This window comes from Lepus europaeus, chromosome 3 (genome assembly GCF_033115175.1).
Source record: "Lepus europaeus isolate LE1 chromosome 3, mLepTim1.pri, whole genome shotgun sequence".
NCBI classification, from domain to species: Eukaryota; Metazoa; Chordata; class Mammalia; order Lagomorpha; family Leporidae; genus Lepus; species Lepus europaeus.
Window position 1 is genome coordinate 113,854,229 of NC_084829.1, and position 14,391 is coordinate 113,868,619.

Genomic DNA, 14,391 nt, shown 5'->3' on the forward strand with positions numbered 1-14,391 from the left:
TGAAAGACTCAATAGATGAAGACAGTACACCTCTCCAAACTAATGTAAGAAATCTAACTTTAGTCAAAAATGCCATTAAGTCTATGTATATGAGTGTATAAATGTTGATATGCATGCCATTAGAGAAAGTTAAAAGATCATATATCATGAATAATTTTATTTAAAAAGCCAAAGCATTCCCTTTTTAAATTTATACAAAGGGAACAAATTTTATATACTATAAAACTATACATACATATATATATATATATATATATATATATATATATGTGTGTGTGTGTATATATATGGTTTAGGGAACATAATGATACTTCCCACCCTCCCTCTTCCTTCCTTCCATTTTTTTCATTTAATTTTGTAATGACAAACTTTCAATTTACTTTATAATCACAAACTTAATCCTCTACTAAATAATAATTCAACAAGTAGTATGTAGAAAAGTCACTATACCTCAAGAGTACAGACAAGGGCTATAAGCAATAATCAAATCTCAAAATGTCAATTTCAGCCATATATATTTTTTAGACTATGTATATTATTTACCACAAACCATAGAAAATATATAATATTTGTCTTTAGGGACTAGCTTACTTCACTAAGCATAAGCATCTCCAATTGCATCCATTTTGTTGGGAAAGAAGGGATGCAGAAGGACAAAACTACGTAGTAACAACAGGTATTAAGCAGTTACGATAGTTAAGCCAGTGTATGATCTGGCACAATGAGAGATAAGCTAAACAACAATACAACAACAAAATAGAAGTCCGGACACATAACTCCACACAGTTGTCTGCTTTGTTAAAAAGCTGACACTAAAATGAAATACAGAAATATGACCTTTTAAATAAATGGTACTGGAACTTAGTTTATATTTATATATAAAATGTATATTACAAACAAAATCTCATTCATGACCTTGTACATGCCACACCATACAATAGTTATTTCCAGTTGGATCACAGATATAAATGTGAATGCTAATAAAGTATCCAGAGGAATACATCTGCATGACCTTTCAGTAGGTGGTATTTTTGTAAACAGACACAAAAATCACTAGTATAAAAGAAAAGGAAGTTGAAGTGATCTCTATGAAAATGAAGAACTTCTATTTATCAAATGGTCACATTAAGTAGAAAGTGAGAGAGTAGCAGATATTCGCGATATATTTAACAAATGATTTCAATGTGTAAAACATTCTGAATACATGAAAACACCTACAAATCAAAAAAAGGACAAGTCAATAGAAAAATAGGCAAAAGATAATAGTCCTCCAAAGAACAAAATAAGAAGCATTTCTTAAAAGAGGCAAATAAATGTATCAGATGGCATTCAATGATTTACCCCAATAATTGAAAATTAACACAATGTGATACCACTGCACATTAACTCAAATGGCAAAAATAAAGATGCTAAGTTTTGATGATATTTTGGAACAACCAACACTAACATTACTAGTGGAGTGTAACTCAGTGCACTCCATGAAAACTGTTTAGACATTATCTACCAAATCTCCACATATGCTTATCCTATGACCCAGAAATTCTATTTCTCCATACAACAAGGTTCATCTAAAGCTTTCTGGAAAACAGGCCATCAAAAGTTACATTAATTTTGATTTAAACATTTCTTGAAGTCTATTCCTAGTTTTTTCATAATACACATTTCTTGCTTTTTGAATAACTCACACATATGTGGGTTTCCATTTTGCAGCTAAATAGTTTTTTTTTAAAGATTTTATTTATTTATTTGAGAGGTTACAGATGAGAGGTAGAGACAGAGAGGTCCTTCCATCCACTGGTTCACTCCCAACAGCCAGAGCTGGGCCAATCAAAAGCCAGGAGATTCTTCTGCATTTCTCACGTAGGTGCAGGGGCCCAAGGACTTGGGCCACCTTTCACTACTTTCCCAGGCCATAGCAGAGAACTGGATCAGAAGAGGAGCAGCCAGGACTAGAAATGGTACCCACATGGGATGCTGGCACTGCAGGCAGAGGATTAACCTATTGTGCCATAGTGCCAGCTCCCCCAAATAATTTTAATGCTGTTTCTCATGAACTTTTTGAAGTATTCTTGTATAAACAAAATGTACACATGCACTCACACATATATAAGTAGTAAAATTTTTAATTATCTGGTGGTTTAATAGAGTGGAAATGAAATTAGAATATATAAAGTTAGTTTAGCCCAGTGGGTTTTCACAAGTGATGAGCTTATAAAAGGAAAGGATTATAATAGTGGCCATGGGACAGGGAGATAAAGGGTCATGGCTCTGGAGTGCCTTCCTTGGTTTATCCTTCAACTTTACCTTCTAGACCAAGGAACCTGCCTTTGAACTTCCCTAGGTCACAGTGATCCTACTTTCTAAACATCACTTCAACCTGGATGCCTCTTCCATGGATTGTCTCTTATCTCCCTATGATTCACTGAATTCTTTATTTCACCCACAAAATGATTCTTCAAAAGCACAATATTATCACATGATCTGTGCTAGCTTCCCCTATTTTCTGAATCAAGGTCATACTCCTCTGCACTGAACACAGGGACCTGCCCTGGACGTTAAGTTCGGCACACCCTCACCTATCCTTTGAAAGTCACAAAAGGCTGCTTACAGCTCCTATCTCCATATCTCTGTATCCTTGAAATTTTTATTTAGTATGAGATCCTATATTTACATCTCAATATGAAGATACTTGAAAAAATACACGGAAATGGAATTGAAACACAACTTTATTTTGATACATAAATTTTGAACACCATGTATAATTTTTTTACATCTCGATTAACTTTTTAAAGACCTCTCATATGCATAGATTTCAAGATTTTTCGCATTAAAATAAACCTACCAATATCATTTCCCACAGCCTTTTAGAAGTGCCACTGTACATATTGGTCTCATGGCTAATAACACTATTTCCCACTCCTCATGGCCTACTGCATGTTTGCTATCACTCCAGATTCAGCTCAGATGCTAGTCTCTCATGAAGTTCACATGTGACTCTTATCTGATTCACTGTGATCAACTCCCAGCAGACCACATAACTAAGTCTCCCTGTCCTCTAATCCCTCATAGAAATTTTATCTCTGATTTGTTATTTTTCATTGTTTTTATTTTGCTACATTTTAAAGGGATGGACATCAGAAAACAAAAAACAATAGGATTTAAATTCTGACTCAGACATGTATTAACTTTGTAATTTCCATTCTTTTTCAGTTAAAATCAAAAAAGCTGGGGCCCACATTGTTACGCCGCAGGTTAAGCTGCTTCCTGTTTTGCTGGTATCACATATCAGAGCAACAGTTCTGTCTGGCTGCTCTACTTCTTTTTTTAAAAAGTTTTATTTATTTGAAAGAGAGAGTTATAGGGAGAGATAGAGACAGAGAGAGATGTCTTCCATCTGCTGGTTCACTCCCCAGACGGCCTCAATGGCTGGAGCTGTGCCAATCTGAAGCCAGGAGCCAGGAGCTCCCTCCAAGTCTCCCATGTGGGTGCAGGGGCCCAAGGACTTGGGCCATCTTCAACTGCTTTCTCAGGCTATTAGCAGAGAGCTGGATCAAAAGAGGAGCAGGCGGAATTAGAACCAGTGAACCGGTACCCATATGGGATGCCAGCGTGTCAGGCCAGGGCTTTAACCAGCTGCGCCACAGCGCTGGCCCCAAGGCTGCTCCATTTCTGGTCCAGCTCCCTGTTAATTCATCTGGAAAAGTAGCAGAAGATAGCCACAGTGCTTGGACCCCTGCCAGTCACAGAGGAGATCAAGATGGAGTTCCAGGCTCATGGCATTAGCCTGGACCAGTTCTGGCCATTGTGGCCTTCTGGGGAGTGAACCAGCAGGTGGATGGAAGATCTTTCTCTCTACCCCCTTCTCCTCCCCAAGCACTCTGTGTTTCCAACTAAATAAGTAAGTTTTTTAAAAAGGAGTTGGAAAGCATTATAGCCTAGTAGGTTAAGCTTCTACCTGTGGCACCAGCATCCCATATGGGCACTTGTTTGAGTCCTGGCTGTTCCACTTCTGATCTAGCTCTCTGCTAATGGCTTGGGAAAGTAGTGGAAGATGGCCCAAGTGCTCGGGTCCCTGAACCCATGTGAAGACCCAGAGGAAGCTTCTGACTCTTGGCTTTGGATTGGCCCTGTTTCAGCCATTGTGGTCATTTGGGGAATGAACCAATAATGGAAGATTCTCTCTCTCTCTCTCTCTCTCTCTCTCTCTCTCTCTCTCTCTGTGTGTGTGTGTGTATGTGTGTGTAAATAAATCTTAAAAAAAAGTTACTCATACTATCTCAGCCACTGTGCTCAGCACTACCATTTTGGTGATTTCTTTCCATCCAAAAACAGAATCAAGCAGGACAGAGAGGAAATATATCTCAGCCATTTCTATGATGAGACAGACTCTGTCTACAGAGAATCCTTTAGGACATTTCAAAAACAACTGGTATGCTCAACATCACCACTATAACACCATTGACTAATGGACAAGGAAGGAAGGGAGGAAGAGAGGGAGTGAGGGAGAGTGAGAGGGAGGGAAGGAAAGAAGCCAGACTCAAATGAAAACCTAAAACTACATTATGCATTTTCAGAAGAGACAGATTTTTCAGAAAATATAACACATATAAAATGTGATCATACAGAAGAGGCTAGGCAAAAGGCTGAGCATAAACAAGTATCTGATATTTACTCTGAGTGTCTCCATGTGCTGAGGCTGGAGTATATCAAGGAGGGCAGCTGTTGTTAAAATAGCTCCAGTACTGGGCTGTGTTACCATGCTGTTATCAGTGTCAGCAAACAGAGCTCTGCTCCAAATCCTCGGTGATGGGCTCAGGGCAGTCAGCCTCAGTGATTATCTAGGGTAAAATTGCACACTGCATTCTCCTTTCACTGGCAAAGTCTTTGTGATTTCACTCTAGAAGCACTAATTAATTATGCATTACAATTTCCAAGTAAGAGAAAGATTTTATACTAAATTTACAGAGACATAAAAAAGGTTAAACAACCTGATCAAGGTCACACAGCAGGATATCAACAGGGCCAGGCATAAAGCCTCTGAATATTCACCAGTAAAATATTTAATATTAAAAACAAATTTTCCCAAAGTACTGTCAAATATAATGAACACTGCATTTTGTGTATAGAATGAAAAATGAGAATCTTCTGAGGGAAACAAATGAAATGACTCTCAGTCAGTTCTAGTTGAAAGAAAAACACTGGTTATAAATGTTCTTGTGTTTCAATCCACTTTCTAAGAAAATTCTGAAAACCTTTTACAATTTGTAAGGTTATGACATCCCACACTAGGGTAAAATGGTCTGTAGGCTTACAGAGCCCTTAGAGCTATACTTGGAGTCAAAAGACCTGGGTTTGAGTTCCAACTTCAATTACCACCTGTGTGACCTTGGACAATCACTTATGCTCTCAGAGACTCAATTCCATTATCTATAAAAATGAGAACAATAAGACAATAACTACCAAGGTTATTACGAGGGTTAAAAGGGATAACGGAAGTGAAAACTGTGCAGCTGCAAATTGCTAGACAAATAAAAAAAATATTATTATAGAGATAGAACGCAAAAGCATTCTCTCAGTTATAAAATGATAAATGTATAACCACAACTTGAAATTTCACTTAGGCTTATGGCAGAAAAACCCCTGCCAAGTCAAAATGAAAATGGAGATCTGAAGTTGGGAGTGTTTAGCTACTTTTAATGGCAATGTGCTCCTCCTGGTCTGAACTAATCTGCTCCTTACTTGTTGTCAGCCAGCCTAATATAATAAATCCTGAGGGATGTGCTGAACTCATTTGGCCAAGGTTTTCAGCTTGGGGCTAAAAATCTTGTGGAGCAAGCACTCTGGCCTCGAAAAACCACCGTGGAGTCATTAGTGTCCATATTGAACAGATCAAGCTCTGATTCAGATTTTATCACAAGCAATGCCTTTGATATATTTTTCATGTTCATTGCATTAAACATTAATATGTGAATGCCACAATAAAAGGTACAATTTGTCATTAGATAAACAAATAGGCACCAAACTTGAACAAGAAAGGAACCATTTTAAATCAGCTATCATATAACAAGGAAAATAAAACAACATTATCATTACATTTAGGAGCTATGAACATGACCTAGAGGAAGAAGCTGAAAAGATCAGATGAAGGAAATAAAACTGTTGACACACTAAGAAAATCATTTCTGCTTTTTTTCTCCCCATCTGAAACCTAAAATGCAATCAAAATAATTTCCCCTGGTACATGATTCACACAAAAAGAACAGTCAACTGAACATTTAAGCAAATCTAAACTAGAAAGAGAGCTTATTTTACACAAGAAACATCAACATCTTAGAGTGAATACTATATTGTTGTTTTTGCTTTATAATTTGAAAAAATACATTAAAATTAAGATTCAAGACATACGCATAGCACAAAATTTCTTCAGAAATTTCCCATATGATAGTATTAAAATTTACTAAATGAATAATTAACTTTTTAAAATGCTTTTAAGACTGTACAATTTCAAATAACCTTTCTCCCAAAGGAGGATGCATTAAAGTGACTGGGACTGGAGACTATCTCTTTTTGTCAGAAAATAATAATTTAGTTAAATTAAATCTTCTAAATTCATATGTAAACATACCTTATTTATATTAATATGCTGACACTATTTTAATTGAAACATTTGGATTATATTAATGCAACGGGGGATATTTGCCATTTCCTGTGTATTAAATATTTATTTTTCAACTATAATCTGGATCTTAAATTGCTGAAAAGGTACATATATATATGTGTGTGTATATATATATGTGTGAAAATGTTTTGGGATAGGTAGAGAGTGTATTATCTTCTATCTTGCTAGAAAAAGACAATGTTGATTGTTGTATTCTAAAAATGCCATTAGCAGTATGGGCCAGTGAATCTCAACTGGGGAAAAATGGAAATATTTTCAAAGAGAAATATAATGGGTTGGAACTGGTGAAGGGAGAGAAAAGTGGAATCGTTGAAAAGGAAGACTTTGTCTTGGGAGACTTTCCCCTGAACGGAAACAACAGAGGCAAGACTGGAGCTCTGGGCAAGTTATGCATTTTTTAAATTTCTTTAATAAATATAAATCTCCAAAGTACAGATTTTGGATTACACTGGCTTTTTCCCACCATAACGTCCTTCCCACCTGCAACCCTCCCATCTCCCACTACCTCTCCCATCCCACTCTTCATCAAGATTCATATTCAATTATCTTTATGTACAGAAGATCAATTTTGTACATATTAAGTAAATTTCAACAGTTTGCACCCACACAGAAACACAAAGTATCAAGTACTGTTTGAGTACTAGTTATAGCATTAATTCAGACAGATTTTTTGTTTGCTAATTTAATTTCCTTTGGATAAATTCCAAGGAGTGGGATGGCTGGGTTGTATGGTAGGGTTATATTCAGGTTTCTGAGCAATCTCCAAACTGACTTCCATAGTGGCTTTACCAGTATGCATTCCCACCAACAGTGGGTTAGTGTCCCTTTTTCTCCACATCCTCACCAGCATCTGTTCTTGGTAGATTTCTATATGTGAGCCATTCTCACCGGGGTGAGGTGAAACCTCATTGTGGTTTTGATTTGCATTTCCCTAATTGCTAGTGATCTTGAACATTTTTTCATGGGTCTGTTGGCCATTTGGATTTCCTCTTTTGAGAAATGTCTATTGAGTTCCTTGGCCCATCTCTTAAGTGGATTGTTGGTTTTGTTGTGGAGTTTCTTGATCTCTTTGTAATTTCTGGTTGTTAATCCTTTATCGATTGCATAGTTAGCAAATATTTTTTTTCCCACTCTGTTGGTTGCCTCTTCACTTTCCTGTTGGCCATACAGAAAATTCTCAATTTGATATAATCCTAATTGTTAATTTTGGCTTTGACTGCCTGTGCTTCTGGGGTCTTTTCCAAGAAGTCTTTGCCTGTACCTATATCTTGCAGGGTTTCTCCAATGTTCTCTAATAATTAAATGGTGTTGGGTCGTAGATTTAGATCTTTAATCCATGTTGAGTGGATTTTTGTGTAAAGTGTAAGGTAGGGGTCTTGTTTCATGCTTCTGCACATGGACATCCAGTTTTCCCAACACCATTTATTGAATAGACTGTCCTTATTCCAGGGATTAGTTTTGGATCTTTGATCAAATATAAGTTGGCTGTAGATGTCTGCATTGATTTTGGGTGTTTCTATTCTGTTCCATTGGTCTATCCATCTGTTTTTGTACCAGTACCATGCTGTTTTGATAACAACTGCCCTGTAGTATGTCCTGAAATCTGGTATTGTGATGCTTCTGGCTTTGTTTTTGTTGTACAAGATTGCTTTGGCTATTCAAAGTCTCTTTTGCCTCCATACGAATTTCATCATCATTTTTTCCAGTTCTGAGAAGAATGACTTTGGTATTTTGATTGGTATCACATTATTCTATAAATTGCTTTTGGGATCATGGACATTTTGATGATATTGATTCTTCCAATCTATGAGCATGGAAGATTTCTCCATTTTTTGGTATCCTCTTCTATTTCTTTCTTTAGATTTTATAATTCGCATCGTAGAGATCTTTAATGTCCTTGGTTAAGTTTATTCCAAGGTATTTGATTGCTTTTGTGGCTATTGTGAATGGGATTGATCTTAGAAGTTCTTTCTCAGCTGTGGCATTTCTGTGTATACAAAGGCTGTTAATATTTGTGCATTGATTTTAAATCCTGCCACTTTTACAAACTCTTCTATGAGTTCCAATAGTCTCTTAGTAGAGTTCTTTGGATCCCCTAAATAAAGAATCGTATCATCTGCAAAGAGGGATAGTTTGACTTCTTCCTTCCCAATTTATATCCCTTTAATTTCTTTTTCTTGCCTAACAGCTCTAGCTAAAACTTCCAGAACTATATTGAATAGCAGTGGTGGGAGTGGGCATCCCTGTCTGGTACCAGATCTCAGCGGAAATGCTTCCAACTTTCCCCCATTCAATAGGATGCTGGCCGTGGGTTTTTCATAAACTGCTTTGATTGCAGTGAGGAATTTTCCTTCTATACCCAATTTGCTTACAATTTCCATCCTGAAAGGGTATTGTATTTTATCAAATGCTTTCTCTGCATCTATTGAGATAATCATATGTTTTTCCTTCTGCAGTCTGTTAATGTGGTGTATCACGTTGATTGTTTTGCAAATGTTGAACCATCCTTGCATACCAGGGATAAATCCCACTTGGTCTGGGTGGATGATCTTTCTGATGTGTTGTTGCATTCTGTTGGCCAGTATTTTATTGAGGATTTTTGCATCTATGTTCATCAGGGATATTGGTCTGTAATTCTCTTTCAATGCTGCATCTTTTTCCGGCTTAGGAATTAAGGTGATGCTGGCTTCATAGAAAGAATTTGGGAGGATTCCCTCTTTTTCAATTGTTCTGAATAGTTTGAGAAGAATTGGAGTTAGTTCTTCTTTAAATGTCTGGTAGAATTCAGCAGTGAATCCATCTGGTCCTGGGCTTTTCTTTATTAGGAGGGTCTTTATAACTATTTCAATTTCTGTCTCAGTTATGGGTCTGTTTAGGTTTTCTATGTCTACCTGGTTCAATTTAGGTAGGTTGTATGTGTCCAGGAATCTATCCATTTCTGAGAGATTTCCCTGTTTGCTGGTATACAACTCTTTGTAGTAATTCCTGATGATTCTTTTTTATTTCCGTGGTGTCTGTTGTTACATTCCCTTTTTCATCTCTGATTTTATTGATTTGGGTCTTTTCTTTTTTTAGTTAGTTTGGCCAATGGGGTGTCAATTTTGTTTATTTTTTCAAAAAAACAGCTCTTCGTTTGACTGATCTTTTTTTTTTTTAATTTTTTGACAGGCAGAGTGGACAGTGAGAAAGAGAGACAGAGAGAAAGGTCTTCCTTTTTGCATTTGGTTCACCCTCCAATGGCCACCGTGGCTGGTGCACTGTGGCCAGCGCACCGCGCTGATCCGATGGCAGGAGCCAGGTGCTTCTCCTGGTCTCCCATGGGGTGCAGGGCCCAAGCACTTGGGCCATCCTCCACTGCACTCCCTGGCCACAGCAGAGAGCTGGCCTGGAAGAGGGGCAACTGGGACAGAATCCGGTGCCTCGACCGGGACTAGAACCCGGTGTGCTGGCACCGCAAGGCGGAGGATTAGCCTAGTGAGCCGTGCGCTGGCTTGGCTGATCTTTTGTAATTTTTTTTTATTCAATTCTGTTGATTTCTTCTCTGATTTTAATTATTTCTTTTTTCCTACTAGATTTAGGTCTGGTTTGCTACAGTTTTTCTAGATCCTTGAGATGAATTGAAAGCTCATTTATTTGGTGCCTTTCCAATTTCTTGATGTAGGCACCTATTGCTATAAACTTTACTCTTAACACTGCTTTTGCTGTATCTCCTAAGTTTTGGTATGGTGTGCTGCTATCCTCATTTACTTCCAGAAAGGTTTTGATTTCTCTTTGATTTCTTCTATGACCCAGTGTTCATTCAGGAGCATGTTGTTCAGTCTCCATGTGTTTGCATACTCTCTAGGGATTCCTGAGTTGCTAATTTCCTCCTTCACTCCACTGTGGTCTGAGAAGCTGCATGGTATGATTCTAATTCTTTTGAATTTGCTGAGACTTGCTTTATGGCCTAGTATGTGGTCAATCCTAGAGAAGGTTCCACTGCTGAGAAGAATGTAAATTCTTTATATGTAGGATTGAAAGTTCTGTAGATATCTGTTAGATACATTTGGCTACAGTGTCAAATCTGCTGTTTCCTTGTTGATCTTCTGCCCGCTTGATCTATTTCTGAGAGTGGAGTATTGATGTCCCCAGTACTACTGTATTGGAGTCTAAGTCTCTCTTTAAGTCTCTTAACATATCTTTTAAACAAACCGGTGCCCTCTAATTAGGTACATATACATTTATGATAGTTACATCTTCCTGTTGAATTGATCCCTTAATCATTGTATAGTGCCCCTCTTTGTCTCTCTTAACAGTTTTTTGCGTTAAAGTTTATTATGTCTGATAGTAAGGTGGCTACACCAGCTCTTTTTTGGTTTCTGTTTGCATGGAATATCTTTTTCCAACCTTTCACTTTCAGTCTGCATGCATCTTTGTTGGAAAGATGTGTTTTTTGTAAGCAGGAAATAGATGGGTTTTGTTCCTTAACCCAATCAGCCAGTCTGTGTCTCTTAACTGGAAAGTTGAGGCCATTAATGTTCAATGTGACTATTGATAAGTAGTAACTTTGTCCTGCCATTTTCCCAAAGATATTTCTAATATATGCTTTGAACTTCCTGTGATCTTTTACTGCGAGGTTTTCTTCCTTTACCTTCTTTCATATTGATGACCATGTTTCTGTGTATCAGTGTGTAACACATCTTTAAGCATCTTTTGCAGGGCTGGACAAGTGGTGACAAATTCTTTCAATTTCTATTTGCTATGAAAGGTCATTATTATTTCACCTTCATTCACAAATGAGAGCTTTGCAGGATATAATATTCTGGGCTGGCACTTTTTTCTCAGCACCTGGGGTATGTCTCGCCATTCCCTCCTAGCCTATAGGGTTTCTGATGAGAAGTCAGCTGTAAGTCTAATTAGAGATCCTCTGAGAGTGATCTGACGTTTCTCTATTGCACATTTTAGGATCTTTATGTTTCACTGTGGTGAGTTTGATTACAACATGTAGTGGTGAGGATCTCTTTTGGTCATGTTTATTGGGGGTTCTATGAGCTTCCTGTACTAGGATGTCTCTGTCCTTCTCCAAACCTGGGAAATTTTCTGCTAGTATCTCACTGAAAAGGCCTTCCAATCCTTTCTCTGTTTGCATGCCTTTAGGAACTCATAGAACCCGATGTTGTGTTTTTTAATATTATCCTGTAGATTCCCAACAATATTTTTAGATTTCTAATTTCCTCTTCTTTTCTTTGGTTTGACTACATACTTTCCTGTGCTCTGTCTTCTAAGTGCAATATTCTCTCTTCTATCTCACTAATTCTGTTTTTAAGGCTCTCAAATGTGTATGTCATTTGTTCCATTGAATTCTTCATTTCATTTTGATTTCTCTTCAATATCACAATTTCATGTTCTACTAGGTTCCTCATTTCATTTACATTCCTCCTTAAGATTTCATTTTCATGAGAGACATTTTCTATACTGACCAGTAAGGATGTCTGTATTTCATGAATTTGTTTTTGAGAACTTCTAAAGTCCTTATCATAAATTTTTTGAAATCCGTATCTTGCATATCTTCTTTCAGTCTGCATGCATCTTTGTTGGAAATATGTGTTTCTTGTAAGCAGCAAATAGATGGGTTTTGTTCCTTAATCCATTCAGTCAGTCTGTATCTTTTAACTGGAGAGTTAAATAATCTTGTATTGGAGTGTCATGTTAATTTGGGGCATCATTATGTATTCCTTGTTCTTGTTTCCTCAGTTTCTGTGTTTGTTGCTTGGCATTCTGGAGATATTCTTTGGTTTCTTTTTTTTTTTTTCCTTGCTGTGGTGGCTTTTCTTGTTATACTATGACTATAGATTAAGTGGACTGTCTGCTTTTGGTGATTCTCTAAAGGCTTGTGGTGGGTGTGGCCAGATAGCTCTGTTAAGTTCTTCAGGGTTAAGGGTGTGCCAAAGGAGATACACCCAGGTTTGGCATGGTAAATCTTCTTTTTTTTTTTTATTCAGAAGGGAAGCAATTCCACACAGCTGAGCTATTCTCCTTGAAGGCAATCAGTGCCTGAGCACTAGCCCCTGTGGGTATAATATGTGTCTGCTCTGTCCCAAGGACCACACAAAGGATGGGTGCATTCCTCAGTGTAAGCTCAGATTCCCCTGCAATGTCTCCCACCGGGTTGCCAAGGTTACCAAGTTAGTGGTGTCTCCCACCAAGTACTCATGTCTCAGGCACTCCATGTGTTCTCCCACACACCCTCAGTATTTTTTTCACAATCCCAGTTCATAAGCTCCACACAGTCACTAGATCTTAACCTCCTGTTATTTCTCCACACCAGAGTCAGGTTTTTCTGCTTGGCTGAGGGCAGGAGCAGCCCTAAGCTGGCACAGCTGTTACGTATGTCGAAAATGGTGCCTGCTCTTTGTCTTGCTCGCCTTTGTAAGGTGAGTGGAGAGAGAGAATCATGTCTGTACTGGTCCCTTTTATTTTTTTTTTCTCTCCTCTAGTTAGCCTGGTGAACTTTCCCCCATGAGGCTTCAAGCCTTGTTCCCTCTAGGCTCTTGCTGCCGCTTTTCCGCCAGTGTCTCGGGCTACTGAAGTTTCACCTCACCTCCTTTTCCAGAGCTGGTGCGCAGACTTGGCGGCTGGGGTCCCGAGCTGTGGGCGCTGACCTTCCACGTAGGTCCACCTTGTCCCACTAGTTCCAGAAGAGCTTCCTCTGCAGTTTTTTCCCTAACTCTTCCCTGAAACTATAGTATCTCCACTTTTATTAAACTATCTTTTTCCTGGATTATCAGTGCGCTCCCTTCCTATTCCAGCATCTTGGAGCCACCCAAGTTATGCATTTCTGAGATAGGTTCAGTTCTATTTGGATCTTCTGGGCATAGAGGGTGCACAGACAGGGTATAACTCCAATATCTGGCAATAACTCCAGTATCTGGAGTTTAACATTAAGTGGGAAGTGACATCATCCACTGAGATCAAGATATAGAAAGAGCCTTTTGAGAGAATAATATTAAATTCTCAATGAGATAAATTTAAGGTACCCATGATCCATTCAGATGTAGAAATAACGTTAATATGTGATCAAAAAAATCTTGAGTCATGGAGAACTCTATGAAAGAGCTTCTGGAACTTTAATACACATAGAGATCATTAAGTTAAAATGCAGATGATGATCCAAGAGGTCTGTGTTGAGACAAGAGTTTCTGCATTTCTTACCAGCTCTCAAGTAATGCTAATGTTCTATTCCAGGGATGATAACTTGTTTAGCAAGACTCTAATAAACATGAAGATTAATCTATTCAAATGGGTTTCCTCACATTTGAGGAAATGAATACAAGCCAGGTGGTCCTTATACTGAGAAATAAAATTATATCACACAATACAACTTCACTTTGTTTCATTTGCTTTACCTTTCAGATGGTGACTCAATAGGGATGAGTGCTTGTAATCAATCACAAATGACAGAATTCCACCTAAAATTACTACATTCATTACAAAATTAAGATATAATTTGGTTAACTCTTATAACCACAAAAACTGCTGTGCCAAATCAGAGGCCATGATGATAGTCATGTACAGAGATTTTCCCAGGAAACTTCTTTTCCAGTCCTAGTTTTGCTGTCAGCTTGCTGTCTGATGGTTGGGCCTCCAATTTTCCATCAATCAATTGAAGAATCTGATTTTAGAATGTTTTTAAAAATATTTATCTCATTTATTTGAAAGGCAGAGAGTTAGAC